Source organism: Mastigoproctus giganteus, chromosome 10, assembly GCF_048544385.1.
Source record: "Mastigoproctus giganteus isolate SK-2022 chromosome 10, ASM4854438v1, whole genome shotgun sequence".
NCBI lineage: Eukaryota > Metazoa > Arthropoda > Arachnida > Uropygi > Thelyphonidae > Mastigoproctus > Mastigoproctus giganteus.
In genome coordinates this window covers 72598669-72613390 of record NC_143584.1, presented here as the reverse complement: position 1 = coordinate 72613390, position 14722 = coordinate 72598669, and positions in this window count along the sequence as shown.

Sequence of the window (14722 nt, the reverse complement as noted above, 5' to 3'; positions counted from 1 at the left end):
GAGCAGTACAGGATAAGAAGATCATCCTAGAAGTCGAATCTGAAAAGGACATCGACATGATTACGGAGTGTCCGAAGTTTAAAGAACTAAAACTCTGTGCGGATAAGATCAAGAAGCGACATCCAAAAGTCTTAATTTATGACGTGGAACAAGATGTAAATAAAAATGAGTTGAAAGAACAGTTGTGGGTAAAAAACTTAAAAGACTATGGAATTAGCCAAGAAGAATTCCAGGAAAATTTTGATGTGATCTCAGTGAATAAAGCAAAGAATAAGAACTTGAACAACTGGATAGTGCAGGTAGCTGGTCCGGTGCACAAGCAGTTAACTAGAACAGGAAGAGTGTTTGTGCATTGGTCTGCCTGTCGGGTTCGTGACATTGTCACGGTGACCCAGTGTTATAGATGTATGGCCTTTGGCCATATTGCAAAATTTTGTAAAGGAAAGATATTTTGTGGACACTGCTCAACTGAAGGACACTCTTATAAAGAGTGTATAGACAAAAGAAATGTACCTTGTTGCATAAATTGCAAACGTCAAAAAGTAATAGGTGAGCATAGTGCTGTAGATCACAGCTGTCCAGAATATAATAGAGCAATGGCCTTAAATCAAAAAAGAACTGATTACGATTGAATTGATGTAGTATGGTCAATGGTTGTGATCTGTTTTGGGTTGCTGTGGCTTTGTCATGGGCCTGGCGGGTATGGCTTAATGTAAGTATGTCAAGCTTGGAAAGAGACTCAGCGTGAGACTAGTTTTTAAACTAAAATATAAAGTTTAAAATTTTTAACTTCTATTGCGAGTAGAGGTCTTCCTCCCCGAGGAAGGGGCGGTAACTGTTGTCACACGGGATATTCGTTTATCTCTGTGTGACAACAGGCTAAAGACCGATATAACGAACATTAATCAACAGAAATGTCTAGAAATAATTTGGTCTAATAACTATCATAGTGATGATAAATCACCAAAATATAATTGTAATATCAAAAGTTTAAAGACTTTTGCGCAGATAGGCTATTGCCTGGGTGGCGCACTGAAGGTTCTGTTGCTTAATGGAAATAATGTCCGGTTCATGGTAGCGCTACTGGCTGCTGTCTATGCTAAACGCAGTTATTATGTACTCCTGAATTTTATGTTGTAAATGTGGTATTAAGAGGAGCTATTTAATTTTCTTGATGATCATCTTGTTAACGAAGTTAGATTATAGTAGGGTTGAGTGTATTTTTAACGCATCAGGTAGTATTTAACTACTTATAGACATTAGTTTATTTTGACAGTTGGAATGTTATTCGTTCTAACGGTCAGTTGATTGTTCGCTTATGCTACAGCAGAGCTTAATTACAGTACTTGGAAAATTTTATCTGGCTATAATTTAAAATCCTGATGTTTAGAGATTGGGAACCTTAATTAATGAGAACGACCTTAATGTTCTGCATGTCAGGGTTTAAATCTGAGGAAATACACCAATGAGCCAAAACATTGACTTGTTGGCTCATTTCCTGAAATCCATCATATACTTGGATTTCAAGGAAAGCTTTTGACACTGTTGCGCATGGAAGACTACTGTACAAATTGGAGCAGAGTGGTATTAAGGGTAAGTTGCTACAATGGATAAAAAGATGGTTCAGTGGGAGAAGACAGAGGGTGGTAATCAATGGGTGCTGTTCTTCGTGGACTAATGTTATTAGTGGAGTCCCACAGGGTTCGGCGTTGGATCACTGTTGTTTTGTATATTTATCAATGTTATCGATGAAGGAATAGCAGGCTTAATGTCGAAGTTTGCAGATGATACAAAGGTTGGCAGGGTTGTTAATGACGGTGATGGCAGTGATCTACTGCAAGAGGACCTAGACAATTTAGGCAGATGGACTGAGAAGTGGCAACTGAAGTTTCACGTTGACAAATGCAAAGTACTGCATATGGGTAGAAGTAACCCCAGAGAAACGTACCAGTTGTGTGGTACTACACTTAAGGTGGTAGAAAATGAAAAAGACCTGGGAGTAATTGTGCAGTCAGATATGAAGTTTTCTGAGCAATGCCGACAGGCTGCCAGGGCAGTTCATGGGACTTTGTCAATGGTATATGGGAATTTTGCTATCAGGGAAAAGGAAGTGATTGTTCCTCTGTATAAGGCAATGGCCAGGCCACGCCTTGACTACTGCGTACAGGTCTGGAGGCCTCATTTTAGGAAGGATGTAGATTTACTTGAGCGTGTACAGAGAAGGGCAACAAGATTGGTGAGGGCAATGAAGGGATCCTCTTACCAAGAGAGGCTTAAGTTCTGCAAATTGCAATGGCTGGAGACTAGATACCTGCGCGGTGATCTGATCGAGGTGTATAAGGCCTTAAATGGGTTGAGTACGCTGAATTCTGAAGGGATTCTTTAACTTGTTCAGATTACGAACATAAAGGGGCATAAATTCAAATTAAGAAAAGACAGATGTAGAATAGATGATCAGAAATTTGCCTTTGACCAACGGGTGTTTAATTGCTGGAACAAACTTCCACCTGTCATTGTGGAAGTTGATAGGTTAAATAAATTTAAGGAGGAACTGGACAAACATTTAGAGGGAATGGTTGTGTGAAATTTTTTTTTTTTTTTTTGGCTGATGCTGCATAAGCTCATACACTTGCTTTCCTGCATCACATGCCACTACTACTGCATTATGACCACCTACCTAATATGATGTTGGTCCTCCACGTGCAGCCAAAACAGCTCGTACCCAGCGAGGCATGGACGCTACAAGATTTCTAAATGTCCTGTGGTATCTGCTACCAACATGTAACCAACAGTTTCTTAAACTCCTGTAAGGTCAGTGGCTGAGATGCCGCAGATCGGAGTTGCTGTTCCAACACAAACCACATATGCTCGATGGGATTGATGTCTGGGGAATTTGAAGGCCAGGTCAATACCTGGAAGTGTTCCTCATGTTCTGCGAACCAGTCTCCAACAATCTGGGCGGTGTGGCAACGCATTATCCTGCTGAAAAATGGCACCTACAGAGGGGAAGACCGTTGCCATGAAAGGGTGTACGTCGTTAGCAGCAATGATGTTTCAGTAAGGTGTAAGGTACATTGTTTTCATGCGGCATCAGGGGTTTCCACCTCTTCGTGTTGCTTTCTTTGTGGGTGTACCAGTTTGCTGGGAATGCCAGAGGTTTAAAAGTGTGTGGGTATTGTTCTTGTGTAATGCCGTGTACCGTTCTTCATCTGGTCATTTAGCCGCTGGAGCCCAGCGTGCCCCACCTTCGCCCCGTGAGGCAGACCAGGAACCCAGTAGCCTTAAGTTACTCTGGCAGGTCCTGCCGCGTAATTTCCTGATATTTCGGCGATGATGGATTTTCGTGATGAGGGTGCATCTGAGATCTTCGTATTGTGGGCAGTCGTAAAGCAGGTGGTCCCAGCTTTCGACCTTCCCGCACTTGCAATTTGGGTCATCGGCGAGGCCGAAGCCGAACAGTTTCTGATTGAAGGGTCCGTGTCCTGTGAGTAACGAGGGTCAGGTGCAAGCCCGGGAAGAACCAGTCTGGTTGCCTTGGGTATAATTTGTTCAGTTCTGGAAAGAATTTACGAGTCATCTCACCCTTTGTCGTCTCTGCCCATCTTTGCTGCCACTCCTGAAGGAGGTAGGTCTGTAGTCGTGGTTTTTCCGTTTTTTACTGCTTGTTGGGTTGATTGTGAAGTCCTCATGATTTGTGGCCACTCCTTTTGAGTGCTAGAGCAGTCCTGCTTTCACAGCTTCTAAATGCAATGGGAGCGCTCCAGCAAGCACTTGCAGTGCAGGTTTACTTACTCTGCGGCAAGCTTGTGTGGTTGTCAGTAGGATGGTCCTATGTGTCATGTTCAGGATTTTGTTGTTGGTTACCAGCGGTGTTTTGGTGTATCATACTGCAGCTGCGTAGGTTATTGCTGGGATGGAGGTTGACTTATAATATAGCGTTAGGGTTCTTTTTTCCAGGCCTCGGTCCTTTCTCGTAATCCTAGCCACTAGGCCTGAGTATCTTCTTATTTTCATTCTTATGTTTTAGGTGGGATATGAAGGATAGGTTATTATCTAAGATAACTCCTAAGTACTTCATTTGCTTGGTGAGTATGATGGTCAAGCCATTTATTTTTATTTGGGGCGGACGCTGTACCTGAAGAGTTCCTTTCAGCAAGATGGATATGGTTTTCGTCGGTGCAATTTTTTAGCTGTTTTTTGTGGCCCAGTATTGTAATTTCTGCATTGCTTGATTACCCATCTTTTCCAGTTTGACTCTGGAATCTGCCTCAATAGTAACAATGAGATCGTCCGCAAAGGCCTGGGCCTCAGCCAGCCTCAAGTCCTGGCACAGGAAATCGTCCAAGACCATGTTCCAAAGGAGAGGACCCAAGACAGACTCCTGTGAACAGCCCTATGTACGTTTCTTGTGATTTTTTGATAATTTGTATTTATTTCCACTGTTCTGCCTGAAAGGTATTCTTCCATTGCTTTGTATAAGATGATGGGTACTGCAGCTTCTCTCAGTCTGCTCAGGACACTCGGTCACCAAAGTGGGTCGAAGGCCCCGGCGAAATCGACTGAAATGACTAATAGATATTTTTTCCTGCACTCTTGTGCTTTCCTAAGCAGATCTCCAAGAGCAGCCACTATAGAGGATCCTGGCTTAAAGCCAAACTGATTTAGCTGCCAGGTCTGCCCTTTCGTAGTGGTTCTGTATCCGCATGTGGAGCAGCCTGTCGTATAATTTACTGACCACGGAGCAGCGCGATGATGGACATTCTGGATTCTTAGTAGGGTTTTTCAGATTTAGCTTGGTGTTTTCAGTTTTCCATGCCGCAGGGAATTTCCCGGTTTGCAAACATCTGTTGTAGAGGGTGATTAGGATTTGTGGGGCAATTTATACTATTTTTTTCAGCATCTCCGGTTCGATCATATCAAGCCCCGGGCATTTGCGGTTTCTGATCGTGGTAGCAGCAGCGCCAGTTCCTCCTGGGTGATGGGGGGCTCGAGGGCAGGGTTGATATATTTTTAATTTTCTTCGCAGATTTTATGTTGTTCTTGTAGGGTCGCGGGTCCCTTGAAAATTGTGTCGAGTATATTACCCATCGATTGCTCCCAAGTGGTTGTATAATCTCCTTTCGAGGTCCTGGTGGTTCTGATCACCTCCCCCCCCCGGGCAGTTTGTTTGTAGTCACCTTGTAAACTACACCCTAGAGGGCAGTGCTTCCTGTCGTGGACACTAGACGCTCTCAGGAACGCTTCTTGCTTTTCTGTATCGTGTAGTGATTTCTGGCTTCTCGATAGCGCTGTCTTTAAAGACAGCGCTATCGAGAAGCCCGCTGTTTTGTAGAATTTTTTTTCAGCCTGGACTGTACTTGTTAACAGGAGAGATTGCTTCTACAGAGATGGGATACACTTAAATATAAAGGGTGCAAGAATATTTGCTGATGCTATCGAGGCAGTGTTAGGTGGGTCGGAAAACTGCTAGCTTATGGGGAGACAAAGACGAATAGATTAACAGTAGCCACTGGCAGAGGTGAAAGAGATTCTTGCACTGCTTCTATTGGAATGAGCAGAAACCTGAAAACCAAGATGCAGAATATTTCAGAGACTGCTGGGAGTCATTGCGGTATAAGTAAACACATGGGTTGGGTTAGGGTAGCTAAGAATAGAAATAGGTGCATGTATAGTTGCGTGTACACCAATGCTAGGAGTTAGTAAATAAATTTGATAAATTTGAGGTATTGCTCAAAACATCAAAGGCAGATATTGTGGGGATTTCAGAGACGTGGTGTCACACAGATATAAGGAATGCAGAACTGGAATTTGGGGAGTACAACGTCTACAGAAAGGATAGGAAGGGAGGAGGGGTTATGCTATTAGTTAAGAAATACGTAAAATCTAAGGAAGTGAAGCCAGTGGACATCGCTGGACAGTGCAGTGTCGAGTCAGTTTGGTGTGACATAAGCATTGGGAGATCAAAATTGAGAGTAGGAGTGTGCTATAGGCCTAATGACTCTGAGTATAATAAGATACTGTACAGGGAAATAGTGGGCCAGTAAATCAGAGAGTCTTATAATGGAAGATTTTAATTTCCCAGATATTGACTGGAATTTGGGGGCTGGTCACTCACACACTATCAAGGCTTTTGTGGATTTATTGGATGATTGTTTTCTACATCAGCATGTTCGGGAGGCAACTAGAGGGAGTAATACTCTTGATTTGATTATCAGCAGTGATTCTTCATGCATTAAGAATCTGCAGATAAAGGAACCACTAGGTGGCAATGATCACCGTGTGCTGAAGTGGGATTTACTCAGAGGTAACTACCATTAGGGGTAAAGGGAAGGGTTATTGCTTTCGTAAAGGCGACTACGATGGACTGGGGCAGTATTTAAATTCTATACAGTGGGACCAACTGATGATGTTACCAACAGCAAATGCAAAATGGGAAGCATTCAAAGAACTTATCTTGGAAGCTACTAGGCTTTACATACCAACTAAGAAATATTGTTCAAGGTTTAGGACTAAATGTATGTCGGATGAACTAAGGAGACTTATGACAGAGAATAAAAATGCATGCGATACATATAAATTAACACGTGACACAGAAGCCTATGATATATACAAGTTGATCTGTAACCAAGTTACAAAGGAGGTTAGGCAGGCGAAGGCAGATTACGAGAAATCTTTGGCAAGGGATGCAAAGAAAAACAGCAAAGAGTTCTTTACTTATGTAAACTCTAGAAGGAAGGGGATGAATCAGATTGGTCCACTTGATGTCGACGGGTCAACTGTTGATGATCCTGCTCAGGTAGCTAACAAACTAAATGAATATTTTGCATCGACATTCACACATGAGGAGTTATTTAGCGAGGGGAAAGCCAGAGGTGTATTTAAATCTAGCAGTAAGCTAGAGAATCTTGTAATAACTGAGAGTAAAGTAGAGGAGAAATAGTTGAAGATAAACACAACAAAGGCACCCGGGGTGGATGGGATCTATCCAGTTATATTAAAGGAGCCAGCAGAGGAAGTAAGTAAACCCTTAGCCATAATTATGAGAGCTTCCTTGGACTCAGGGGAGGTACCCACAGACTGGAGATGTGCAAATGTGACCCCAATTCACAAAGGAGGATCAAAGGCTGACACAAGTAATTATAGACCTGTGAGTTTAACTTCTGTTCCTGGAAAATTAATGGAGGCCCTGGTTAAAGAAGCACTGCAGGATTATTTAGACAGGACTTCAGTTATAGCTCGGTCACAGCATGGTTTTGTTAAGCGGAAGTCTTGCCTGACCAATTTGATTGGATACTATGATGCAGTCACAAAGGAACTGGATGCAGGGAATAACTTTGATATTATATACTTAGATCTTAGAAAGGCTTTTGATACTGTTGCACATGGAAGACTGCTGCACAAATTGGAGCAGTGTGACATTGCAGGCAAATTGCTGCTGTGGATAAAGGGATGGCCGAGGGGGAGAAGACAGAGAGTGGTAATCAATGGACACTGCTCGTCGTGGACTAATGTTATTAGTGGAGCCCCTCAGGGCTCAGTGTTGGGTCCATTATTGTTTTCTGTATTCATAAATGATATTGATGGTATATCAAGCTTAATGTCGAAGTTTGCAGACGATACAAAGGTAGGCAGGGTTGTCAAGGATTCTACTGACACTATGCTGCTGCAACAGGATCTGGAAAGGTTGAGCAGATGGGCTGAGAGGTGGCAGATGAAGTTTAACATTGACAAATGTAAAGTACTACACATGGGAAACAGCAACCCCAGAGCAACGTATCAACTCTGTGGTACTACACTGACAGTGGTAGAGAATGAAAGGGACCTTGGGGTGGTTGTACAGGCAGATATGAAGTTGTCTGAGCAGTGCAGACGTGCTGCAAGAGAAGAGTAGCTCGTGGTGTATTGTCAATGATATATAGGAATTTTTCTAGCAGGGATAAGGAGGTGATTATTCCCTTGTATAAGGCAATGGTCAGGCCACACCTAGAGTACTGTATACAGGTCTGGAGGCCTCATTTCAAGAAGGATGTAGAGCTGCTGGAACGAGTACAGAGAAGGGCAACAAGATTAGTGAATGGAACAAAGGGGTGCTCTTACGAAGAAAGGCTTAAGTTTTGCAAATTACAGTGTCTGAGACTAGGCACCAGCGAGGTGATCTGATAGAGGTGTATAAAGCCTTGAATGGTTTGAGCATGCTCAATGCTGATGGGATTCTTCCTCTCGCTCAGAATAATCACCTGAGAAGGCATAAATTCAAATTGAGAAAAGACAGATGTAGGATAGACGTGCGGAAATTTGCCTTTAGCCAGCGGGTGGTTGGTTTGTGGAACAGACTTCCATCCCTTGTCGTGGAAGTTGATAGCCTAAATAAGTTTAAGGCTCAGCTGGACAGGTATTTTGAACGAACAGAGGGGTGAAGTGGAAGTGGTTTTTTTTTTTCTTGGCTGATGCTGCATAAGCTTGCTTTCTTGCATCAAATGCCTCTGCTGATTCTAATGCTAATCGAAGCACTGCAGGTGAACTACGGCGCGTGCGCGGGTCTGGGCACGGTATAAAAAACACCTGATTCTGAGCTTCGTTAATCAGTGTTACTGATTAGCGGAGCTCAGTATCAGATGGGAAAGGTAGTGGACTTAAGCGAGTTTGACAAAAGCCAAATTGTAATGGCCGGACGACTGGGTTAGAGCATATCCGAAACGGCACGGCTGGTGGGATGCTCACGGTCAGCCGTGGTTAGTACCTACCGAAAGTGGTCCTAGGAGGGGGAACCCACGAACCACCGGCGAGGTGTTCGACGAGCACGGCTCATCGATGCTTCAGGTGAGCGAAGGCTCTGCTGGATGGTACGTGACAACAGAAGGGTTACTGTGGCGCAACTAGCCGGTAATTGGAATGCTGGTGACTGGAGTAATGTATCACAACACACAGTACATCGAACTCTGCTGAAAATGGAACTGAATAGCTGCAGTCGCTCTGAGTGCCTATGCTAACCACGGTTCACCGTCGACAGCGTCTACAATGGGCACACGAGCATCGAAACTGGACCTTGAGTGATTGGAAGAAGGTCATCTGGTACGATGAATCATGTTTCCTGTTGCACCATGTGGATGTACGTGTTCTTCGTTTACCTGGGGAAGTGATGGCGCCTGGTGCACCGTGGGACGAAACAAGCCGGTGTCTGCGGTATCATGCTTTTGGGCGATGTTCTGCTGGGATACCCTGGTTCCAGTCATCCATGTGCCGGGCATTCTGATGTAGAAACATCATTGCTGACCAGGTACACCCTTTCAAGGCAGTAGTCTTCCCCTCTGGTGGTGCCGTCTTTCAGCAGGATAATGCGGCATGCCACACCGCCCCTGATTGTTCGAGACTGGTTCGCGGAACATGAGGAAGACTTCCAGGTATTGCCCTGGCGTCCAAATTCTCCAGACATCAATCCCATCGAGCATTTGTGGTTTGTGTTGGAACAGCAACTCCGATCTGCGGCATCTCAACCACTGACCTTACATGAGGTTACGTGTTGGTACCAGATACTACAAGACACATTTAGAAATCTGTAGCGTCCATGCCTCACCGGGTACGAGCTGTTTTGGCTGCACGTGGAGGACATCATATTAGGTAGGTGGTCTAATGTTTTGGCTCATCGGTGTATGGTGAACGTTGTTGCTGTTACGTTCAGCGCAAGTCACTGATGGTTTCTTAGGCGTAAAGCTGATACTAATATTAAAGTGGCAGTGAGACTTCAAGTTGCAAACACTAGCAGCTAGAGAGTCCCTTAAAATTTTGGCAGACGTAATCGAAAATTAGGATTACATGCCACAACAAATTTTCAACGTCGACGAAACTAGATTACAGTATAGTGGGAAAAGGGCAGATTGTTCTCATCGCAAAAGAACGAAAAACTATGCCAAGATTCACGTTATCAACGGACAAGCTGACGGTCCTACTCGGTGGACCTATTTGGGGCTGCAAATTAAAACCACTATTAGGTTACCCTAGTAAAAACCTTAGGACCTTCGAAAACATTGCAGAAGCTTTTTGCTGCCTGTTTTGCAGAAATTCACTCCAAAGGCGTTGGATGACTCAAGTAACTTTCGAATGGAGGTTGTTCCATCAAGGATTATGCAGCATGTAAAAATACTGCAAAGAATTTTTCCTGAGAGAAATACTGAATAAAAATACTGCAGCCAACCATTTAAGATCTTGCTGTTAGTTGGCAATTCACCCAGCATCTCTGTGTGACTGTCATGAAGATGGCAAAACGAATGTACCGTCCTCCAAACCAAACTTCTCTCACACACACCCTATGGATCAAAGCATCATACAAACTGATTACCTACGAAGAAAGTTCAGGTAGTGAGAACTATTGAGGGGTCGAAATTGAATATCACTGAAGCAGTTCTGAGAAGAATATGGGATTTACAAAACTGTTAAGAAGATCGATGCTGCTGGAGTGAAATCCTAACGTCTGCTATGAATACTGTTTGAAAAAAAAAAAAGCTCACTTTCCTCCAGTTTGTTGAGGAATCTAGAAGATTTGAAGACAAGATGTGCAGGCCTGGCTGGCCGCGTGGTTAGGAACGAGAGTGTAGTAGCATGAGCTCTTTGAGTATACCGGTGTTGATTCCGTGACTGCTAAATACGTTTGATGTTTGTATTGATAATTTATTGTAAACTCCTCTGACCTGGCGGTCTTGCCGGAGTATAAACAAGAACTTTTCTTTTTTGTAATTAATAACCTTGTGGAAATGGGCAAGGAATTAGGAGTAAATCGCAAGGAAAATGTTTTTAATGAATTCTTACAGTGTTATGAGCTACGAAGATGAGCCAAAAAAAAAAAAAAAAGTTTCAACAGTAAATACATATTACATTACATTGGGGGACAAAAAAAAAAGCGGCATCATCTTAAAAAAGTAACATTTGTAGTGAAACGTATAAGATATTCTTTGATTACAGTCACTTTGTTTGTCGCAAAGCAAAGCTTTTGCGTCAGATAACGCTTCTATTGCATCAGACAGTAATTGCAACGTATTGCACCAGCCGTTTGTATAAATACGGCGTTGAAAGTATATATACGCTCATTAGTATCCTGTTTTCTGGAGGTGTAAGCATGGCTCCATATGTTTAGTTGATACCATGAAAAAAAAAGTGTAGCTGTTGCTCTGTCCCAGGAAGGGCTTTGTACGCGTGCTTCGCTGATAAAATAGGCTGTCAACAGTATCCCAAGTGTAAAGTGTGTTTAGGGTCAAAAGGCACCAGGGGTTTCCCCCATCTCCCCTTGGTATACAGAACACTGTAAAGGCCAGAGATTTAAAAGTATATGGGTATTGTTTACGTGAGTGTTGTATACCGTTGTTCTTCTGGCCATTTAGCCACCAGACCCCTACTGAGGTGCGACGTTGCCTGCACTTCGCCCCGTGGAGGCAGACGAGGTACATTCTGGCAGGTCCTGCTACCTAATTTCCTGAGATTTCAGTGGCTAGGACCTTAAAAAAAAGAAAAGGAAAAAAAAAAAAAAAAGCTCGCACTTGATCGCGGCAGGGATAGCGCTAGAATTCGAGGGCCGAAATTTTTGTGGGGGGAGCAATTTGGGTGTAGTTAAATTTGGACGTGTAGGGCGTTCGCTGGCATACAGATAGTGGGGGAAGGCTGAAGCCTGGGGGAAGAGTTAGAAATATGGGGAGAGAAGACGACCCCAGAGAGTCAGTGAGGCAGACCCATGCCTCACCAGGCGAAAGGAGGGAGACAGCTGGGGTGGAGACGGGGGACTGTCTCCTCCCCCCCTGCCAAGGGAATGGGATTTGAAAGGGAACCAGGCAAGAGAGTCTGGTTCAGATCGCCAGTAGTGGCGTTGGGCAGTGTAGCTGCACTGTCATTTATGTCTGGTCCGGTATTTTGCCATGCTTAAGACTCAGCTTGGGATGTTGTCTTCTAGTCCAGTTCTTGTTCTTGATGTAGGTGTCTTTTTAGTTTCTTTTATAGTCATTCGTGAGTATGGTCACGTGCGATGTCTTCGGTCCTGCGCATTGCGCTTGTTTGATGACTTTTGCAGAGTCACTTCACTCATTCATTGTTGGCTAGGGTCTGTCGATCCGTGATGCAGTTGCATTAGGTTGGGTTTTATGTTGGCTGTTGCTGTTGTCTCGGTGGGATAGTCCAGCGTCTCGCAAAGAGGTTTTGGGCAACCTGAAACCGGTGATGTGAATAGAAGACCTGGATCAGGCCGTAAGAGAGTGACTACGCTATGTCATCGTAATCGCCATACTAATGCTCCTGATCTAAAACTGGACTTTGAGATGGCTTCTGGTGTTGAAACAAGTGCACGAACTATCCAAAGAGAGCTTTTGAAATGTGATCTGCATGCCTATCGGCCCAAGAAAAAGCTTTTGTTGACCCAACAAATGAGGAAGAAGCGACTTGCTTGGGCTAAACATGCGTTTTAACGCATGTTTCATGGACAAAAGAGCAATGGGACACCGTCATCTTTTCTGACGAATCGAAATTCAACCTGCATGGCTCGGATGGGAAGCGATATGTCAGAAGACGAAAATCGGAGGCATGCCATCCTGACTGCATAACACCGACTGTAAAGTTCCCCGCTGGTCAGATGGTCTGGGAATGTATAACAAGAAAAGGGGTGGGGCGAATTAAGTTTATTAACGGAACGGTGAATGCAGAAACCTACACTTGCTATCTTGGAGGAGTGCCTGAAACCTGTTATTAGGGATCACCACACAGACGTCCAAAATTGCATTTTTCAACAGGACTCAGCACCTTGCCACACAGCAAAACTGGTAAGTTTTATGCTATTTAGGTTTAATTATGAGTTTGTCTTTTTGACTCACAAGGCTTAAAACATACTTACATCAATGTTTTCTCTCGTTTTTCTCCCTCAAGGTGCAGTCATACCTCAGAAATGCTGGCATTACGGTGTTGGACTGGCCCGGCAACAGTACAGATTTGAATCCTGTTGAAAATTGCTGGTACATAATGTCGTCTAAAATTGCTCAGAAGAAGCTACCAAGTAAGATTCAGCTGCAAGAGAGCATTTTAAGGGTGTTATGAGGTACCACGAAGGATACCTCATAACACCCTTATGTGGTACTACGAAGTTGGCCAACCGTATATCCAGAAGCTGATTAACTCTATTCCAGATCATTTCAAGGCTGTTAATTGCGGCTCGAGGAAGAACAACAAAATATTGAGGACTTATTTTGCTGATTTACTATTACCTTAACTTTTCATTTCAGTTTCTACACGTAAATGCAATAATGTGTATGTTTGGTTGTCATAATTGCCATTTGAACGATTTCTCATATTTCCATAAATTACGGATTTAACCTTTGGGAAGATATTTATTGCAGTTAGGTATATCAGGTGAAGTCTTTTTATTGAATTTCATTCTCAGAGATATATATCCCATCTAACAAATGCATTTCGAACATTTCTGCAACCCACAATGCAGCGCAAAACAATTAATTGTTTTGAATTGAATTATTCGCAAAATTCACAAGTGATGCAGTTTTTTTTTTTTTTTTTTGTCCGCCACTGTAATTTTCTTACAGTTAAGTTTTTATGTATGTACCATACATAACAAACTAAATAAATTTTCATTTTTTTATATCAGCTGTACTCATATGTCTCAAAAAAAAACGCATTTTAAGCATTCTTGGACTTGAACGATTTCGGAAACCTTCAAAACGAATTAACCGTGTGAGTTGGGGACACATACTGTGTGTGTATTGCGTGTGCATGCATACACACAGAAATTTACACCCAGTAATTTACATGACCCCATTAGTATGATTCGATATGTGTGTGTGTGTGTGTGTGTGTTTTGCGCGCGCGCGCGCACACACACACACACACACACACACACACACACACACACACACACACATATCGAATCATACTAATGGAGTCACGTGAATGTCTTAAACAGCTATAATATTTTAGTTCATTCAAAAATAAACACACCATGCTTGCTTAAAAATAGTGCTATAAAATCTGGACTCAAGAAATGAAGGTACGCATGTTGTTATGCATGTCTTCTTGTTAAAGTGATTTAAGGAACAATCTGAAAGTTACGTTTTACGTCTTCATGCCCAAACGTTTTGCAGGAGCATTGGGTTGGTTGGGCTATTGGAATAATTTTTTTGTGAAGTGTTTTGTTTTCATTTATTGCAAAACATTTTTTCTCAGAATTTACGCGGAGTGAAGTGTTTTTAATCTGATACTTTTGAGAGATTAGCTACCGATATTATCCTGTACAATTTTCTCAGTCACTGTATATCAGTCCTTACGAACCAAATCATCCCCTCTCTGACTCAGATTTCTACCTCCGTCCCTGCATTTTAGTGTTATATTGCCCATACTTTTAAAAATTTGGAATCAGACATTTCAGGCCTATCTTAAGTTGTTTCATTTAAACAGGTACTAAAATTCCTATATTCTTTTCCTTTTCACGTATTGTCTTCCAGGGATACATGTTTCGCCGGTTGAGAAACACATGTGACCTACTCTAGATGTTCTTTTAGTGGCACAATGCACAGGTAAACACGAAATGGAGACAGGTAGAAAATGTTTAATGCAGCATGCGGTGGAGTAAAATCTTTGCTGGCAGGAGTATAAAAATCATAAGTATGATATAAAATTCAATTAAAAGTTACATTTGTCGTTCTTAAGCAGCAACCTTTAGATCTTTAAAAAAATTAATGGGTAG